Source organism: Coregonus lavaretus, assembly GCF_964263955.1.
Source record: "Coregonus lavaretus genome assembly, chromosome: 33".
Classification (NCBI taxonomy): Eukaryota; Metazoa; Chordata; class Actinopteri; order Salmoniformes; family Salmonidae; genus Coregonus; species Coregonus lavaretus.
The window spans coordinates 30,581,626-30,600,838 of NC_140020.1; positions in this window are offsets into that span (position 1 = coordinate 30,581,626).

Here is a 19,213-nt window from a genome sequence, read left to right on the forward strand (position 1 = left end):
CTTTTGGGTGTCAGGAATAATGTATGGAGTAAAAAGTACATTATTTTCTTTAGGAATGTAGTGAAGTAAAAGTAAAAGTAAAAGTAGTCAAAAATATAAATAGTAAAGTAAAGTACAGATACCCAAAAAAATGACTTAAGTAGTACTTTAAATTATTTTTACTTAAGTACTTTACACCACTTTCAGACAGGCACACACACACCCACATACTGCAATATTTAGGCATTGGTCAGCTCTCTCCTCATGTTGTTTGCTGTAAGCCCATACAACTCTCAAGGAAAAGCTTCCATGCTATACTGCAGGTGAAGCTAGTTGTGTATGTCTTTGGGGTATGCTGCAGTCTTACATGGCAAAGGCATGTATCATAGCTGGCTTAGTTGTTTTTTCCTGACTTCAGTCTGAAGCCTAACCCGATTTACATATAAATGTTCACAATGGTGGAGAGCACGGTTGTCTTTGATATGACGGAGAGGACCACACAGCCAACATTTATATTTAAGACTAACAATATGTATTTCTCTCTTATTGATTGTCCATCATTTGTGAGGTGTAAGAGTGGACTATTAAGGTGAATTGACTATAATGGTGGATTTAAAACATATTTCTTTGATATTCATAATTTACTGGCTCTATATTGAGTGCACCAGAGGGTTCTTATGGAATCATTTTTCTTGCCTCAGGTAAACATGGTCATTTTGGCACAGCAGGGCTGAGGCACCCCAGTCAACCTCTTCAGTGGAAGAATCCATCTGCAGTGTGATTCATGATGTCTCCATAGTGACAGGGAGCTGAGCGCTGATGATCAGTGGTGGGGGTATACTAGCCCCATGTGGCCGTACAGAGTAACTGCAGTTTACTGACAGACCATTTTTATGTGTAACCTTTATTTTAACTGTGAGCCATGCTGAGACCAACTTCTCTTTCACAGATGAGCCCTGTATACACATCAATATACACATCAATACACGAAAAGCTAAACACAATCATAGAAAACAAACACATTCTTCAGTTAAAAAGGTCCTCAATCAGCCTTTTGAATTCCCCTAAAGGCACCAATTCATCCAACTTTAGAGAGCTTTGGAGGTCATTCCACAAGTAAGGTGCAAAAAGCTAAAAGCAGATTTACCTAACTCAGTGGAGATTGAAGAGATCTCCAGAGTTAGCCATTCCTGAGACCGGGTCTGGTATCTCGTACCTCTGTAAGTTAACAATGAAGTAAGGTATGGTGGAAGTTTATGCAGGAGGGCTTTATAAACAGAAAGAGTGCAATGCATCGATCTATGAGACTTCAAAGAGGGCCAGCCTACTTTGTAATACAAAAATGAATGATACAATGAATGATGGGGAGTGAAATTATGGGGAGTGAGTTCATTTAGGATTTAATGAATGCCTCTACAAAAGTTGCATCTCGAATTCTCGAGATTCTCCATACTTCCCTACTAAGTGTTTTACATTTTATTTGTAACGCACTTTGGGTTTCTGAAAAGCGAGTTACAAATCAAATGTATAATTATTACTAAAATGTCTAATAAAAACTGAAGAAACTTCTGGATAGATCCATCATCCAAGTCACAGACTCAAGCAGCAAAACCTCTGCATTGTGTGCATGGAGCACTTTAACAATTCCAAGGGCACGCACACCCTAGTTTCATTACACATCACCCCTTGTTACTGTTGCCAAGCCCATCAAGGCCCTGATTAGTGAACGACTAATCCAGTCACAGCTCAATTTCTTTTGGCAATGCTAGGTACACCAAAACACACACAAACAGTGATTGAGATTTTGTGTCACTGGCCTACACACAATACCCCATAATGTCAAAGTGCTACTATGTTTTTCTAAATGTTTACAAATTAATTAAAAATGAAAAGCTGAAATGTCTTGAGTCAATAAGTATTCAAACCCTTAGTTATGGCAAGCCTAAATAGGTCCAGGAATAAAGATCTGCTAAACAAGTCACATAAATTGCATGGACTCACTTTGTGTGCAATAATAGTGTTTAACATGATTTTTGAATGACTACCTCATCTCTGTACCCCACACGTACAATTATCTGTAAGGTCCCTTAGTCAAGCAGTGAATTTCAAATACAGATAAGGCATTAAAGTAAAACTGCAAAAAATGTGGCAAAGAAATTAACTTAATGTCCTGAATACAAAGCATTATATTTGGGGCAAATCCAACACATCACTGAGTACAACTTTTCATATTTTCAAGCATGGTGGTGTCTGCATCATGTTATGGGTATGCTTGTCATCGGCAAGGACTAGGGAGGTTTTCAGTATAAAAATAAATGGAATAGAGCTAAGCGGTCTACTTTCCAACAGACATTGGGAGACAAATTCACCTTTCAGCAGGACAATAACATAAAACACAAGGCCAAATATACACTGGAGTTGCTTACCAAGATTATATTGAATGTTCCTGAGTGGCCTAGTTACAGTTTCACTTAAATCGGCTTGAAAATCTATGGCAAGACTTGAAAAAATGGCTGTCTAGCAATGATCAACAACCAACCTGACAGAGCTTTAAGAATTTTAAAAATAATAATATGCAAATATTGTACAATCCAGGTGTGCAAAGCTCTTAGAAATTTACCAAGCGTAATCGCTGCCAAAGGTGCTTCTACAAAGTATTGACTCAGGGGTGTGAATACTGATGTAAGTGAGATATTTCTGTATTTCTTTTCCAATACATTTGCAAATATTTTTTTTAACATGTTGTCACTTTGTCATTATAGGGTATTGTGTGTAGATAGGTTTAAAAAAAAATCAATTTAATCCATTTTGAATTTAGGCTGTAACACACGTGTCAAACTCATTCCAAGGAGGGCCGAGTGTCTGTGGGTTTTCGCTCCTCCCTTGTCCTTAATTGAATAATTAAGGTCACTGATTAGTAAGGAACTCCACTCACCTGGTTGTCAAGGTCTTAACTGAAAGGAAAGAACAAAAAACAGCAGACTCTAGGTCTAGGCCCTCCATGGAAGGAGTTTGATTTCCCTGCTATAACACAACAAAATGTGGAATAAGTCAAGGTGTATGACTACTTTCTGAAGGCACTGTATGTTTATTCATTCTGTAATTATTATTCAACATGTCCTCACCTGGGATTTGAACTCACAACCGCTTAATTCACGGCATTCCAATGTTCCTGCTATGCCACCTGTGTCAATGACTGATTTCACCTATTATACTTATCATAGCAATTCAGGAGTAACATTAAAACAGAATAATATGCCCCACCAACATTAGACAACTATACTGAAAACCCAAACTCAAATTGCTGAAATAAGTAAATGAAATCAATGAGAGAATAGTCAGATTAACCCTTAACTAAAATAGCAGTGCAGATGGCACTCTCTTCCAAATTGCAGAGATGTACTATAGTTAATGAATGTTTAGGGGACTTTTACATTTCTACAGACTTTGTGGCACAGCAGAAAGATCAGTATACCACAAATCCAGAGGTTGTGAGTTCAAATTCCAGGTGGGGTCATATTGAAAAGTCAGTAATAAGTGATCATGTCAAATATTGTAATTCATGAATGTTTTTTACACTATTTTAGCTGAACAGCGTACCACTTATCATAAAACCCCCATACCATTTCATTACTTTACAAAATAATGGCTTGGGACACCTGGGACCATCACATGTTGTCCTAAGGACTAGTAAAATGAAAGTCCTGAGAATGTCCTAAAAAGGTTCTGACACGGTTCTCAGTGATGTACTGGTAACTTACAGGGAACTACACAAAGGTCCCCCAGAGAACGTTACCTTCGGACCATCATGCAACTATCTTAGAACGTTCTCAGAACGTCAGTGGGATAACGTCACGCCGGAACCCTTAAGAGACCTATTGGGAATGTCGCCAAATGTCTTCAGGACGTCCCCGAAATGCTGGGTGTTGCCATGCTGAGGGCTCTCTTAGGATGACGTTCACCTCTCATGAATCATGAACCATGTTGGGATGCACCAAGGTCTTTACATTTTGTAATATTGCATTGGACAATCATTTTTTTTAAATACACTACCGGTCAAAGGTTTTAGAACACCTACTCATTCAAGGGATTTTCTTTATTTTTACTATTTTCTACAGTCGTGGTCAAAAGTTTTGAGAATGACACAAGTAATGGTCTCCACAAAGTTTGCTGCCTCTGTGTTGATGATTCTAATTTGCATATACTCCAGAATGTCATGAAGAGTGATCAGATGAATTGTAATTCATTGCAAAGTCCCTCTTTGCCATGAAAATGAACTTAATCCCCCAAAAACAATTCCAATGCATTTCAGCCCTGCCACAAAAGGACCAGCTGCCATCATGTCAGTGATTGTCTCGTTAACACAGGTGAGCGTGTTGACGAGGACAAGGCTGGAGATCACTCTGTCGTGCTGATTGAGTCAGAATAACAGACTGGAAAAAGGAGGGTGGTGCTTGAAATCAATGTTCTTCCTCTGTCAACCATGGTTACCTACAAGGAAACACGTGCCGTCATCATTGCTTTGCACAAAAAGGGCTTCACAGGCAAGGATATTGCTGCACCTAAATCAACCATTTATCGGATCATCTTGAACTTCAAGGAGAGAGGTTCAATTGTTGTGAAGAAGGCGTCAGGGTGCCCAAGAAAGTCCAGTAAGCGCCAGGACCATCTCCTAAAGTTGATTCAGCTGCGGGATCGGGGCACCACCAGTGCAGAGCTTGCTCAGGAATGGCAGCAGGCAGTTGTGAGTGTATCTGCACGCACAGTGAGGCGAATACTTTTGGAGGATGGCCTGGTGTCAAGAAGGGCAGCAAAGAAGCAACTTCTCTCCAGGAAAAACATCAGGGACAGACTGATATTCTGCAAAAGGTACAGGGATTGGACTGCTGAGGACTGGGGTAGAGTCATTTTCTCTTATGAATCCCCTTTCCGATTGTTTGGGTCATCCGGAAAACACCTTGTCCGGAGAAGACAAGGTGAGCACTACCATCAGTCCTGTGTCATGCCAACAGTAAAGCATCCTGAGACCATTCATGTGTGGGGTTGCTTCTCAGCCAAGAGAGTGGGCTCACTCACAATTTTGCCTAAGAACATAACCATGAATAAAGAATGGTACCAACACATCCTCCGAGAGCAACTTCTCCCAACCATCCAAAAACAGTTTGGTGACGACCAATGCCTTTTCCAGCATGATGGAGCACCTTGCCATAAGGCAAAAGTGATAACTAAGTGCCTCGGGGAACAAAATATCAACATTTTGGATCCATGGCCAGGAAACTCCCCAGACCTTAATCCCATTGAGAACTTGTGGTCGATCCTCAAGAGGCGGGTGGACAAACAAAAACCCACAACTTCTGACAAACTCATTGATTATGCAAGAATGGGCTGCCATCAGTTAGGATGTGGCCCAGAAGTTAATTGACAGCATGCCAGGGCAGATTGCAGAGGTCTTGAAAAAGAAAGGGTCAACACTGCAAATATTGACTCTTTGCATAAACTGAATGTCATTGTCAATGAAAGCCTTTGACACTTATTGAATACTTGTAATGATACTTCACTGTACCATAGTAACTACTGACATAAATATCTAAGAACACTGAAGCAGAAAACTTTGTGGAGACCAAAACTTTTGACCACGACTGAAGATGGTAGAATAATAGTGAAGACATCACAACTATTAAATAACACATGTGGAATCATGTAGTAACCAAAAAAGTGTTAAACAACTCAACATATATTTTATATTTCAGATTCTTCAAATAGCCACCCTTTGCCTTGATGACAGCTTTGCACACTCTTGGCATTCTCTCAACCAGCTTCATGAGGAATTCACCTGGAATACAATTTATTTCCTTCTTAATGCGTTTGAGCCAATCAGTTGTGTTGTGACAAGGTAGGGGGGTATACAGAAGACCAAGTAGGGGGGGTAAAAGATCAAGTCCATATTATGGCAAATACAGCTCAAATAAGCAAAGAGAAACGACAGTCCATCATTACTTTAAGACATGAAGGTCAGTCAATACAGAACATTTCAAGAACTTTGAAAGTTTCTTCAAGTGAAGTCGCAAAAGCCATCAAGCGCTATGATGAAACTTGCTCTCATGAGGACCGCCACAGGAATGGAAGACCCAGAGTTATATCTGCTGCAGAGGATAAGTTCATTAGAGTTACCGGCCTCAGGAATTGCACCACAAATAAAGGCTTCACAGAGTTCAAGTAACAGACACATCTCAACATCAAATGTTCAGAGGAGACTGTACGAATCAGGCCTTCAAGGTCACTTTTGCTGCATAGAAACCACTACTAAAGGACACCAATAATAAGAAGAGACCTGCTTGGGCCAAGAAACACGAGCAATGGACAATAGACCGGTGGAAATGTGTCCTTTGGTCTGGAGACCAAATGTGAAATTTTTGGTTCCAACCGCCGTGTCTTTGTGAGACAAGGTGTGGGTGAACGGATGATATCCGCATGTGTATTTCCCACCGGAAAGCATGGAGGAGGAGGTGTTATGGTGTGGGGGTGCTTTGCTGGTGACACTTTAGAATTCAAGGCACACTTAACCAGCATGGCTACCACAGTATTTTGCAGTGATATGCCATCCCATCTGGTTTGGGCTTAGTGGGACAATCATTTGTTTTTCAACAGGACAATGACCCAACACACCTCCAGGCTGTGTACGGGCTATTTTACCAAGAAGCAGAGTGATAGAGTGCTGCATCAGATGACCTGGCCTCCACAATCCCCCGACCTCAACCAAATTGAGATGGTTTGGGATGAGTCGGACCACAGAGTGAAGGAAAAGCAGCCAACAAGTGCTCAGCATATGTGGTAACTCCTTCAAGACTGTTGGAAAAGTATTCCAGGTGAAGCTTGTTGAGAGAATGTCAAGAGTGTGCAAAGCTGTCATCAAGGCAAAGGGTGGCTATTTGAAGAATCTCAAATATAAAATATATTTTTTATTTGTTTAACACTTTTCTGGTTACTACATGATTCCATTTGGCGTTTTTCCTATTTTGTTGCATTACAATGGACATATACAAAATAGTCCAAGTGAAATGAAAAACATAACTTGTTTCAAAAAATTCTAAAAAATAAATAACGGAAAAGTGGTGCGTGCATATGTATTCACCCCCTTTGCTATGAAGCCCCTAAATAAGATCTGGTGCAACCAATTACCTTCAGAAGTCACATAATTAGTTAAATAAAGTCCACCTGTGTGCAATCTAAGTGTCACATGATCTGTCACATGATCTCAGTATATATATACAGTGGGGAGAACAAGTATTTGATACACTGCCGATTTTGCAGGTTTTGTAATTTTTGTCATAGGTACCCTTCAACTGTGAGTAACGGAATCTAAAACAAAAATCCAGAAAATCACACTGTATGATTATTAAGTAATTCATTTGCATTTTATTGCATGACATAAGTATTTGATCACCTACCAACCAGTAAGAATTCCGGCTGTCACAGACCTGTTAGTTTTTCTTTAAGAAGCCCTCCTGTTCTCCACTCATTACCTGTATTAACTGCACCTGTTTGAACTTGTTACCTGTATAAAAGACACCTGTCCACACACTCAATCAAACAGACTCCAACCTCTCCACAATGGCCAAGACCAGAGAGCTGTGTAAGGACATCAGGGATAAAATTGTAGACCTGCACAAGGCTGGGATGGGCTACAGGACAATAGGCAAGCAGCTTGGTGAGAAGGCAACAACTGTTGGCGCAATTATTAGAAAATGGAAGAAGTTCAAGATGACGGTCAATCACCCTCGGTCTGGGGCTCCATGCAAGATCTCACCTCGTGGGGCATCAATGATCATGAGGAAGGTGAGGGATCATCCCATAACTACACGGCAGGACCTGGTCAATGACCTGAAGAGAGCTGGGACCACGTCTCAAAGAAAACCATTAGTAACACACTACGCCGTCATGGATTAAAATCCTGCAGCGCACGCAAGGTCCCCCTGCTCAAGCCAGCGCATGTCCAGGCCCGTCTGAAGTTTGCCAATGACCATCTGGATGATCCAGAGGAGGAATGGGAGAAGGTAATGTGGTCTGATGAGACAAAAATAGAGCTTTTTGGTCTAAACTCCACTCGCCGTGTTTGGAGGAAGAAGAAGGATGAGTACAACAACAAGAACACCATCCCAACCGTGAAGCATGGAAGTGGAAACATCATTCTTTGGGGATGCTTTTCTGCAAAGGGGACAGGACGACTGCACCGTATTGAGGGGAGGATGGATGGGGCCATGTATCGTGAGATCTTGGCCAACAACCTCCTTCCCTCAGTAAGAGCATTGAAGATGGGTCGTGGCTGGGTCTTCCAGCATGACAATGACCTGAAACACACAGCCAGGGCAACTAAGGAGTGGCTCCGTAAGAAGCATCTCAAGGTCCTGGAGTGGCCTAGCCAGTCTCCAGACCTGAACCCAATAGAAAATCTTTGGAGGGAGCTGAAAGTCCATATTGCCCAGCGACAGCCCCGAAACCTGAAGGATCTGGAGAAGGTCTGTATGGAGGAGTGGGCCAAAATCCCTGCTGCAGTGTGTGCAAACCTGGTCAAGACCTACAGGAAATGTATGATCTCTGTAATTGCAAACAAAGGTTTCTGTACCAAATATTAAGTTCTGCTTTTCTGATCAAATACTTATGTCATGCAATAAAATGCAAATTAATTACTTAAAAATCATACAATGTGATTTTCTGGACTTTTGTTTTAGATTCCGTCTCTCACAGTTGAAGTGTACCTATGATAAAAAATTACAGACCTCTACATGCTTTGTAAGTAGGAAAACCTGCAAAATCAGCAGTGTATCAAATACTTGTTCTCCCCACTGTACACCTGTTCTGAAAGGCCCCAGAGTCTGCAACACCACTAAGCAAGGGGCACCACCAAACAAGCGGCACCAAGCTCTCCAAACAGGTCAGGGACAAAGTTGTGGAGAAGTACAGATCAGGGTTAGGTTATAAAAAATATCTGAAACTTTGAACATCCCACAGAGCACCATTAAATCCATTATAAAGAAATTGAAAGAATATGGCACCACAATAAACCTGCCAAGAGAGGGCCGCCCACCAAAACTCACGGACCAGGCAAGGAGGGCATTAATCAGAGAGGCAACAAAGAGACCAAAGATAACCCTGAAGGAGCTGCAAAGCTCCACAGCGGAGATTGGAGTATCTGTCCATAGGACCACTTTAAGCCGTACACTCCACAGAGCTGGACTTTACGGAAGAGTGGCCAGAAAAAAAACATTGCTTAAAGAAAAAAATAAGCAAACACGTTTGGTGTTCGCCAAAAGGCATGTGGGAGACTCCCCAAACATATGGAAGAAGGTACTCTGGTCAGATGAGTCTAAAATTGAGCTTTTTGGCCATCAAGGAAAACGCTATGTCTGGCGCAAACCCAACACCTCTCATCACCCCGAGAACACCATCCCCACAGTGAAGCATGGTGGTGGCAGCATCATGCTGTGGGGATGTTTTTCCTCGGCAGGGACTGGGAAACTGGTCAGAATTGAAGGAATGAAGGATGGCGCTAAATACAGATACATTCTTGAGGGAAACCTGTTTCAGTCTTCCAGAGATTTGAGACTGGGACAGAGGTTCACCTTCCAGCAGGACAATGACCCTAAGCATACTGCTAAAGCAACACTCGATTGGTTTAAGGGGAAACATTTAAATGTCTTGGAATTGCCTAGTCAAAGCCCAGACCTCAATCCAATTGAGAATCTGTAGTATGACTTAAAGATTGCTGTACACCAGCGGAACCCATCCAACTTGAAGGAGCTGGAGCAGTCTTGCCTTGAAGAATGGGCAAAAATCCCAGTGGCTAGATGTGCCAAGCTCCTAGAGACATACCCCAAGAGACTTGCAGCTGTAATTGCTGCAAAAGGTGGCTCTACAAAGTATTGACTTTGGGGGGGGGGGGGTGAATAGTTATGCACGCTCAAGTTTTCAGTATTTTTGTCTTATTTCTTGTTTGTTTCACACACAAAAATATTTTGCATCTTCAGAGTGGTAGGCATGTTGTGTAAATCAAATGATACAAACCCCCCAAAAATTCATGTTAATTCCAGGTTGTAAGGCAACAAAATAGGAAAAAGGTCAAGGGGGGTGAATACTTTCGCAAGCCACTGTATGTGTTATTTAATAGTTTTGATGTCTTCACTATTATTCTACCATGTAGAAAATTGTAAAAATAAAGAAAAACCCTTGAATGAGTAGGTGTTCTAAAACCTTTGACCGGTAGTGTATAACACTAGCAAAGTTTGTATATAAGCAAGACTAGCTTCACATTAATACAATGTGAAATTGTATTTTCTATGGTTCTATTTCACCTGTGCAACTAAAGTGGAAACAAACACTAGATCAGTGATACTCCAAACACAGAAACGCATACAAAGCTCTCCCTCACCCTCCATTTGGAAATCTGACCATAACTCTTTCCTCCTGATTCCTGCTTACAGGCAAAAATTACCAGCGACGTTCTCAATACAGAAGTGATCCGATGAAGTAGATGCTAAGCTAAAGGACTGTTTCACTAGCACAGACTGAAATAAGTTATGGGATTCATCCGATAACATTGAGGAGTTTACCACATCAGTCACTGTCTCATAAATAAGTGCATCGACGATGTCATCCCCACAGTGACCGTACGTACATATCCCAACCAGAAGCCATCGATTACAGGCAACATCTGCACTGAGCTAAAGGTTAGAGCTGCTGCTTTCAAGGAGCGGGAGACTAATCTGGACGCTTATAAGAAATCCTGCTACGACCACCGACGAGCCATCAAACAGTCAATACATCAATACAGGACTAAGATCGAATCCTACTATGCCGGCTCTGATGTTCGTCGGATGTGACAGGGCTTGCAAACTATCACGGATTACAAAGGGAAACCCAGCCACGAGATGCCCAGTAACGCGAGCCTACTAGACAAGCTAAATTCCATGCATGAAAGCACCAGCTGTTCCAGATGACTGTGTGATCTCGTTCTCCGTAGCCGATGTGAATAAGACCTTTAAACAGGATAACATTCACAAGGCTGTGGTCCAGACGGATTACCAGGACACGTACATGCACTGACCACCTGGCAAGTGTCTTCACTGACATTTTCAACCTCTCCCTGACCCAGTCTGTAATACCTACATGTTTCAAGCGGACAACCATAGTCCCTGTGCCCAAGAACGCCAAGGGAACCTGTCTAAATGACTATCGCCCCGTAGCACTCACATCTGTAGCCATGAAATGCGTTGAAAGGCTGGTCATGGCTCACATCAACACCATCATCCCAGACACCCTGGACCCAGTCCAATTAACATACCGCCCCAACAGATCCACAGGTTTTCAGTCTTTTCTGGCCCATAGCAGAAGATGACGTGTCTTGGACTGTCACCAGCAACACAAGATAAACATAATTGTTCACGAAGCCTACTCATTTCTATGGGCATGTGTTATGAAGCATGATGGAGACATTTGAATGAACAGACCATCAATATGGCATGAGTGAGGCAGCATAACAAGAAATGTGAACTCACATTGTCGTCATGGTAATTTTAGATTAATTGCACATGTCTGAACTTTGTTCACAACACTAGGGGATAGAGACAATTCACCCTTTCAGAATCAGCTTTCAAATAAGAAAATGGACCACAACAAAACAAGTAGTTATCTGTGTGACTGATAAACTAGCCTACACTACGAAAAAATTTGTGTTCTGAACAACTAGTTAAAAACGGGAGGGGTCCATGGTTGGGGAACACTGTCAGCATGGCCACTGCCCTTTAAATGTGTCAGTCATTGCTTCAAGCCACACCCTCCACACCCACCAAACACACGTACCTCAAATTCTGTTCAAGAACGTACAAGAACGTTTTGGGAAAACGTGTCATTCAGTACAAACCGCTCCGCAACATGTCAAACGTTCACCCCTGTTGTAAAATGGAGGAGAATATAATACCTACATCTTGACAAGGCTAACAACATGTTATTTTGTGAAATAGGGGTAGGCCTAACAGGCTAGGCAGTTTAGATATGCAAGCCTATCTGCCCTTTTCTAGTCTCAAAATGGAGGGTTATAATCAGATTTGTGAGTGGTTTACGTTTGTAGCCAGAGCTCAGAGCTAAGCAGCTAAATAGTTTTGGTTGTTTTGGTTTTAGTGCAAATATGTACAAAATAAGTATCTTACCCTAGCTGTGTTCCTCCTGTACATACAGTGAGGGAAAAAAGTATTTGATCCCCTGCTGATTTTGTACGTTTGCCCACTGACAAAGAAATGATCAGTCTATAATTTTAATGGTAGGTTTATTTGAACAGTGAGAGACAGAATAACAACAAAACAAATCCAGAAAAATGCATGTCAAAAATGTTATAAATTGATTTGCATTTTAATGAGGGAAATACATATTTAACCCCCTCTCAATCAGAAAGATTTCTGGCTCCCAAGTGTCTTTTATACAGGTAACGAGTTGAGATTAGGAGCACACTCTTAAAGGGAGTGCACCTAATATCAGCTTGTTACCTGTATAAAAGACACCTGCCCACAGAAGCAATCAATCAATCAGATTCCAAACTCTCCACCATGGCCAAGACCAAAGAGCTCTCCAAGGATGTCAGAGACAACATTGTAGACCTACACAAGGCTGGAATGGGCTACAAGACCATCGCCAAGCAGCTTGGTGAGAAGGTGACAACAGTTGGTGCGATTATTCGCAAATGAAAGAAACACAAAATAACTGTCAATCTCCCTCGGCCTGGGGCTCCATGCAAGATCTCACCTCGTGGAGTTGCAATGATCATGAGAACGGTGAGGAATCAGCCCAGAACTACACGGGAGGATCTTGTCAATGATCTCAAGGCAGCTGGGACCATAGTCACCAAGAAAACAATTGGTAACACACTACTCCGTGAAGGACTGAAATCCTGCAGCGCCCGCAAGGTCCCCCTGCTCAAGAAAGCACATATACATGCTCGTCTGAAGTTTGCCAATGAACATCTGAATGATTCAGAGGAGAACTGGGTTAAAGTGTTGTGGTCAGATGAGACCAAAATCGAGCTCTTTGGCATCAACTCATCTCGCCGTGTTTGGAGGAGGAGGAATGTTGCCTATGACCCCAAGAACACCATCCCTACCGTCAAACATGGAGGTGGAAACATTATGCTTTGGGGGTGTTTTTCTGCTAAGGGGACAGGACAACTTCACCGCATCAAAAGGCCGATGGACGGGGCCATGTACCGTCAAATCTTGGGTGAGAACCTCCTTCCCTCAGCCAGGGCATTGAAAATGGGTCATGGATAGGTATTCTAGCATGACAATGACTCAAAACACACGGCCAAGGCAACAAAGGAGTGGCTCAAGAAGAAGCACATTAAAGTCCTGGAGTGGCCTAGCCAGTCTCCAGACCTTAATCCCATAGAACATCTGTGGAGGGAGCTGAAGGTTCGAGTTGTCAAACGTCAGCCTCGAAACCATAATGACTTGGAGAAGATCAGCAAAGAGGAGTGGGACAAAATCCCTCCTGAGATGTGTGCAAACCTGGTGGCCAACTACAAGAAACGTCTGACCTCTGTGATTGCCAACAAGGGTTTTGCCACCAAGTACTAAGTCATGTTTTGCAGAGGGGTCAAATATTTATATCCCTCATTAAAATGCAAATGAATTTATAACATTTTTGACATGCGTTTTTCTTGATTTTTTTGTTGTTATTCTGTCTCTCACTGTTCAAATAAACCTACCATTAAAATTATAGACTGATCATGTCTTTGTCAGTGGGCAAACGTACAAAATCAGCAGGGGATCAAATACTTTTTTCCCTCACTGTAAATGAGGTCATAGGCCACACGGAAAACAAAGACTTGAAGTCACAAAGAGAATAGTGGTTGCGAAAGATGACTTCGAAGTTATTTTGTATGTCATATTTGAGCATAGGCCAAGGTTCAAGTGTACGATGACCCCAAAGTAAATGTGAGTCCTATTGAGTGTACAGTGGATTCTGCAGATGTCACCCAAACTGCTAGCAAACCTGTCACATCCTCACTTTATTTAAATGTTCCTATGATGTGCTTCCTTGGGGCTCTCATTGCTTCCTAAACTTCAGCTCACTTATCTTCGATCACTCACTGAGAACTATTATTGTGCAGTATGTATTCTATCTGAGGAAGAGAAACTGATCACTTACTTATGTGGTCATTTTTCTTATAGCTGGCATCGTGTGACACACCAGTGACATTAAATCACTTTAAAGACTATCCCAGATAGGATGACATCACCCCAGGCCTTAGCCTATATACTGTATACCTGTGTGTGTGTGTGTGTATGATCAGGAGGCTGATGATCCATATGCCTTCAGCCTCTGTTTCCAGGCTTATACTAGTGTTATAGTAGCATTGTATATGGCTCTCCACAGTGATTTCAGTCTATGCAAACAGAGCTACGGAGCTCTATTTGCATCGTATTCCAAAATTCCAACTGCACCAAAGTATGCAGAACTATGGAAAGAGCTACACAAACGAACCTCCGTCGGATCCGTTGCCGATTAGTGAATCTTCTGACAGGAGGATCATGAGGTTTCTTGAGTGTCCTGTCAACTTCACAGATGTGTACCTGTATTGCTTTCCTCATTATATTGTGCTACAATGTGTGTTTAAATACAGTCATATGATCTGACATAATGACAGATCTTTATCACTCCCCACCCTCCCATACAGCAGGTCATGGTTTTACAGTATAGTTCTCACTCGTAGTATTTATGTTTTCATCAGTAGACACACACAATATATCAGTCAGGCCTAAACCAGGTGTTTGTTTTTTTTGGTGTGTCACGGATTCTGCCGAGGCTGCCCCTCCTCCTTGCTCGGGCAGGCTTCGGCGTTCGTCGTCACCGGAATACTAGCTGCTGCCGATCTATGTTCTATGTTTCTATGTTGCACCTGTTGTCTATTGTTACACACCTGTTGCCCATTATTGTAATCACGCCTTCCCTATTTAACCCAGTGGCTCCCAAGGTGTTTTGTGCGTGGTTGTTTTTCGTTTCGTGTGTCGTTGGTGAGCGGGTTAGTTCCTCCCTGTGTGGAGGTATTTCTGTGTTGTATTCTTTACTCATTTCAGTAAAGTACGTTTCTTCGAGTTCTGTGTCCTGCGCCTGACTTCGATCCACCGCGTTACACTGACACTTGTGACATTGCAGGTTTTTTCAATTTTAATTCAATTTATTTTTTAATCCCTTTATTACTTTCCAACCACACCACCCCTTCCCTAATTGGAGTAAACTAGTGAACAACAATGCTTAGGCCTCTACTTCCAGTTTATACATACTATATACATTTTATGGACACAGTCAATTTTACAATAATTATATTTTGTTTGTTTTTACTCCTGAACTTCCTCTACCCTCAACCTCTCCGATCATTTTCATGATGTCCATCCGGTTTGCTTCTATATGCCATATAATTCTAACTGTGCTCTTTCACAAAAGCTCTCAACCTATAACCTATATACTTATTATGGACACAGTATCCTTACTTTATTAGTTATCTTGTTGTTATTAGTTGTTATTAGTCCCATCCTTCAACTCCATTCAACACCACCCATCTATCTCTTAACACCATCCGTATTAGATTTCTATTTGCCATATATCTTTCAACTGCACTGTGATGTTTAAAAAAAGTTCTGAACCTTTCTATTCCCATTGTTTCTACAGATTGTAAATTGAAAATAAACATTTTTGCTAAAAGTATTATTATATTATTGATCGATTGACTATGACTTTTCAGATCACCCAGTAATGCAATCTTCAGGGTTAGCTCCAGGTAAATATTGCAATCCTTTAGCCATTCCTGGACCTGTGTCCAAAAACAAGCTATAAATGGACAGTACCAAAACAAATGATCTAATTATTCTGTCTCTTCGTAGCAAAATCTGCTGAGCTGGGAAGATTGTATCCCCTAAATAAATAACATTATATTGGTTGCAAGAATTGTATCTAATAATTTAAATCGAAAAGTTCTAAGTTTTGAATCCGGCGTCATTTTGCATATCAGTTCATAAACACTATGCCATGGGATCGGCACGTCAAAAATCTCTTCCCAACTATTTTGCAATCTATATGGGACGGCTGTCAATCCTTTGGTCCTTAAATGAAACTGGTATACTTTGTTATTTATCACAGTTTTCTTTAACCAATTATGTTCTTTAATGCAAGGCAGACAGACAAGTTCCTTACATTTTCCCCCCTTCCACTTTCCTCTTCCATTTTTGCGGTAATGCTGGAATTATTTGGTTGTAATTTTGGGTAGAGCAGATATTTCCATATGTTTTTGTTAGCTGCATGTGCGGCACAACTCCACCAGTCCTACCGATGATATCATTTACGAATATTATACCTTTTATAAACATTTTGTCAAAAAAAAAGTTTTTTTATCAATTAGTATATTTGAGTTTAACCACCAGGACCAGGAGTCCCATAGGGCGGCGCACAACTGGATCAGCGTCGTCCGGGTTAGGAGAGGGTTTGGCCGGGGCTTTACTTGGCTCATCAGGCTCTAGCGACTCCTTGTGGCGGGCCGGGCGCCTGCTTCTGACTTCGGTAGTCAGTTGAACGTGTTTCCTCCGACACATTGGTGCAGCTGGCTTCCTGGTTAAGCGGGCGGGTGTTAAGGAGTGTGGTTTGGCGGGTCGTGTTTCGGAGGACGCATGACTCGACCTTCGCCTCTCCCGAGTCTCCCGAGCCCGTTGGGGAGTTGTAACAATGAGACAAGATCGTAATTGAAATTGCGAGAAAAAGGGGGTGTAATATTCATATGTGTCACCATACTGAATTGTAATTGGATGCATCATACTGTGCAATGATTGGTTAAGACTACCCAGGTGGTGAGGTCATTCTAAGATGATCATGGCCAGAGACACATGGACATGCACGTTATAGCTAGTTAATAAAGAGCTACGTTTATAAATATCCTGTCGTCCTGCATTTTATTATTTTGTACAAAGCGTACAAAACAAGACATGGTGTCAGAGTAAAAGGACTAAAAGATGGATTTTGCTGGAGTTCCTTCACCTCGAATGGATTGGGGGTCTACAAATCTACCCGATGCATGGCGTAAGTTCAAACAGCATGTGGAGCTGATGTTCACGGGTCCTCTGAAGGAAAGAGGAGAAGAGGAAAAGTGCAGCTACCTGCTCCTCTGGATCGGTGAAAAAGGGAGAGACATTTACAACACATGGACACTTACCGAGGCTGAATCAAAGGTACTGAAAACATACTACGATCGTTTTGAAGCATATGTTTTGCCAAAGACCAATACAATTTTCGCTAGGTACAAATTCCATGAGAAAGTACAAGGCGCTAGTGAATCGTTTGAACAGTTTGTCACTGAGCTGCGTCTGCTTGTGAAAGACTGTGATTATGCAAACAAGGATGAGATGGTCAGGGACCGTATTGTATTTGGAATACAATCACCGCGAGTGAGAGAGAAACTTTTGAATGTTGGATCAGAGTTAACGCTGGACAAAGCTATCGACATAGCCAGATCTCACGAGCTAGCACAGGTTCAGATGAAAACCATTTCAGGCGGCAGCACGAGCGCATCACGTGAACAAGCAGTGCACGCAGTCAGGCAGACATCAAAGCACACCTCCAGTGCCCAGAGAGCATGTTTCAGAACGGAGACAGACAGAACTCCAAAACAGAGCGACACAGACTCCAAACGCCCCAAAACATGTGGATATTGTGGATACAAAGTGCATGGCGAACAGGGGAATTGCCCAGCTAAAGGCAAACAGTGTACTAAATGTGGAAAATGGAATCACTTTGCAAAAGTGTGCAGAGTTTACCGTGGAAAAACAGTACATACAGTGAGTGAAGATGAAATGTCAATCAAAGAGTCAAATGCTGATGAACTGTTTATTGATTCAGTGACACAGAAAAGTCAGATATCAGAGACAGAGCAAGCCTTTGCTGACATTGAGATAGGAAGACAAGGCACAGAGCTAAAATTCAAACTAGACACTGGTGCACAAGTAAACATTATTCCTCTGAGTAAGTACAGAAGCTTGACATCTGAGTGTGAGCTACAGCCCACCACGCGCAGACTGACTGGTTATGGTGGTGAACAGCTCCCAGTAAAAGGCACATGCACTCTCAAATGCAAATACAAGGAAAGGGACATGATGTTGGACTTTTACGTTGTTGACACTCGAGCACCTGCAGTGCTAGGTCTTAAAGCATGTTTAGACATGGACCTTATCAAGCTAGTTTTATCAGTGACAGCACCAGTAGAGATAGAGAATGTCATGGAGGAGTTTGCTGATGTTTTTACAGGAATAGGACTATTCCCAGGAGAATGTACCATTCACCTTAACCCAGACGCAACCCCTGTGATCTACCCACCGAGAAAGATTCCACTTGCTCTCCGCGCCCGTCTGAAGAAAGAGTTGGAGAGCATGGAGCAATCTGACATCGTCACCAAGGTTACAGAACCGACGGATTGGGTCAACGCGTTAGTGGTGGTGGAGAAACCACGGACAGGCAAGCTCAGAGTATGTCTCGACCCAAGAGACTTGAACAAGGCTATCAAACGCCCCCATTACCCCTTACCGACGCTAGATGGCATCACACACAAGCTAGCGGGCGCACGCTACTTCAGTGTCATGGACGCCAGATCAGGCTACTGGGCTATCAAGCTCACAGAAGAGTCATCTAAGCTCACAACGTTCAACACACCGTTTGGACGCTACAGGTTCCGTCGCCTGCCTTTTGGGATTATCTCAGCCCAAGACGAGTTTCAGCGAAAGATCGACGAGGTGTACGAAGGCCTCGACGGAGTCGTGGCAATTGTGGACGACATCCTTGTCTATGGTCGAACCAAAGAGGAACACGACAGAAACCTCAGCGCGATGCTGCAAAGGTCCCGCGAGAGAGGAGTCCGGCTCAACCCCGAGAAGAGCACAGTCGGCGCTACAGAGGTCAGCTACTTCGGGCATCTTCTCACAGCGAATGGAATCAAGCCAGATCCGCAGAAGATCTCAGCCATAAAGGAAATGGAGCCACCAAAGAACCGCGCAGAGCTGGAAACAGTGCTTGGCATGGTCAACTACTTAGCCAAGTTCGCACCCAGCCTCTCCAATGCTAATGCACCCCTGCGTCAGCTGCTAAAGCAGTCCAGTGAGTTCCTCTGGGACAACCAACACGACATCGCTTTCCAGAAAGTGAAAGACTTGAT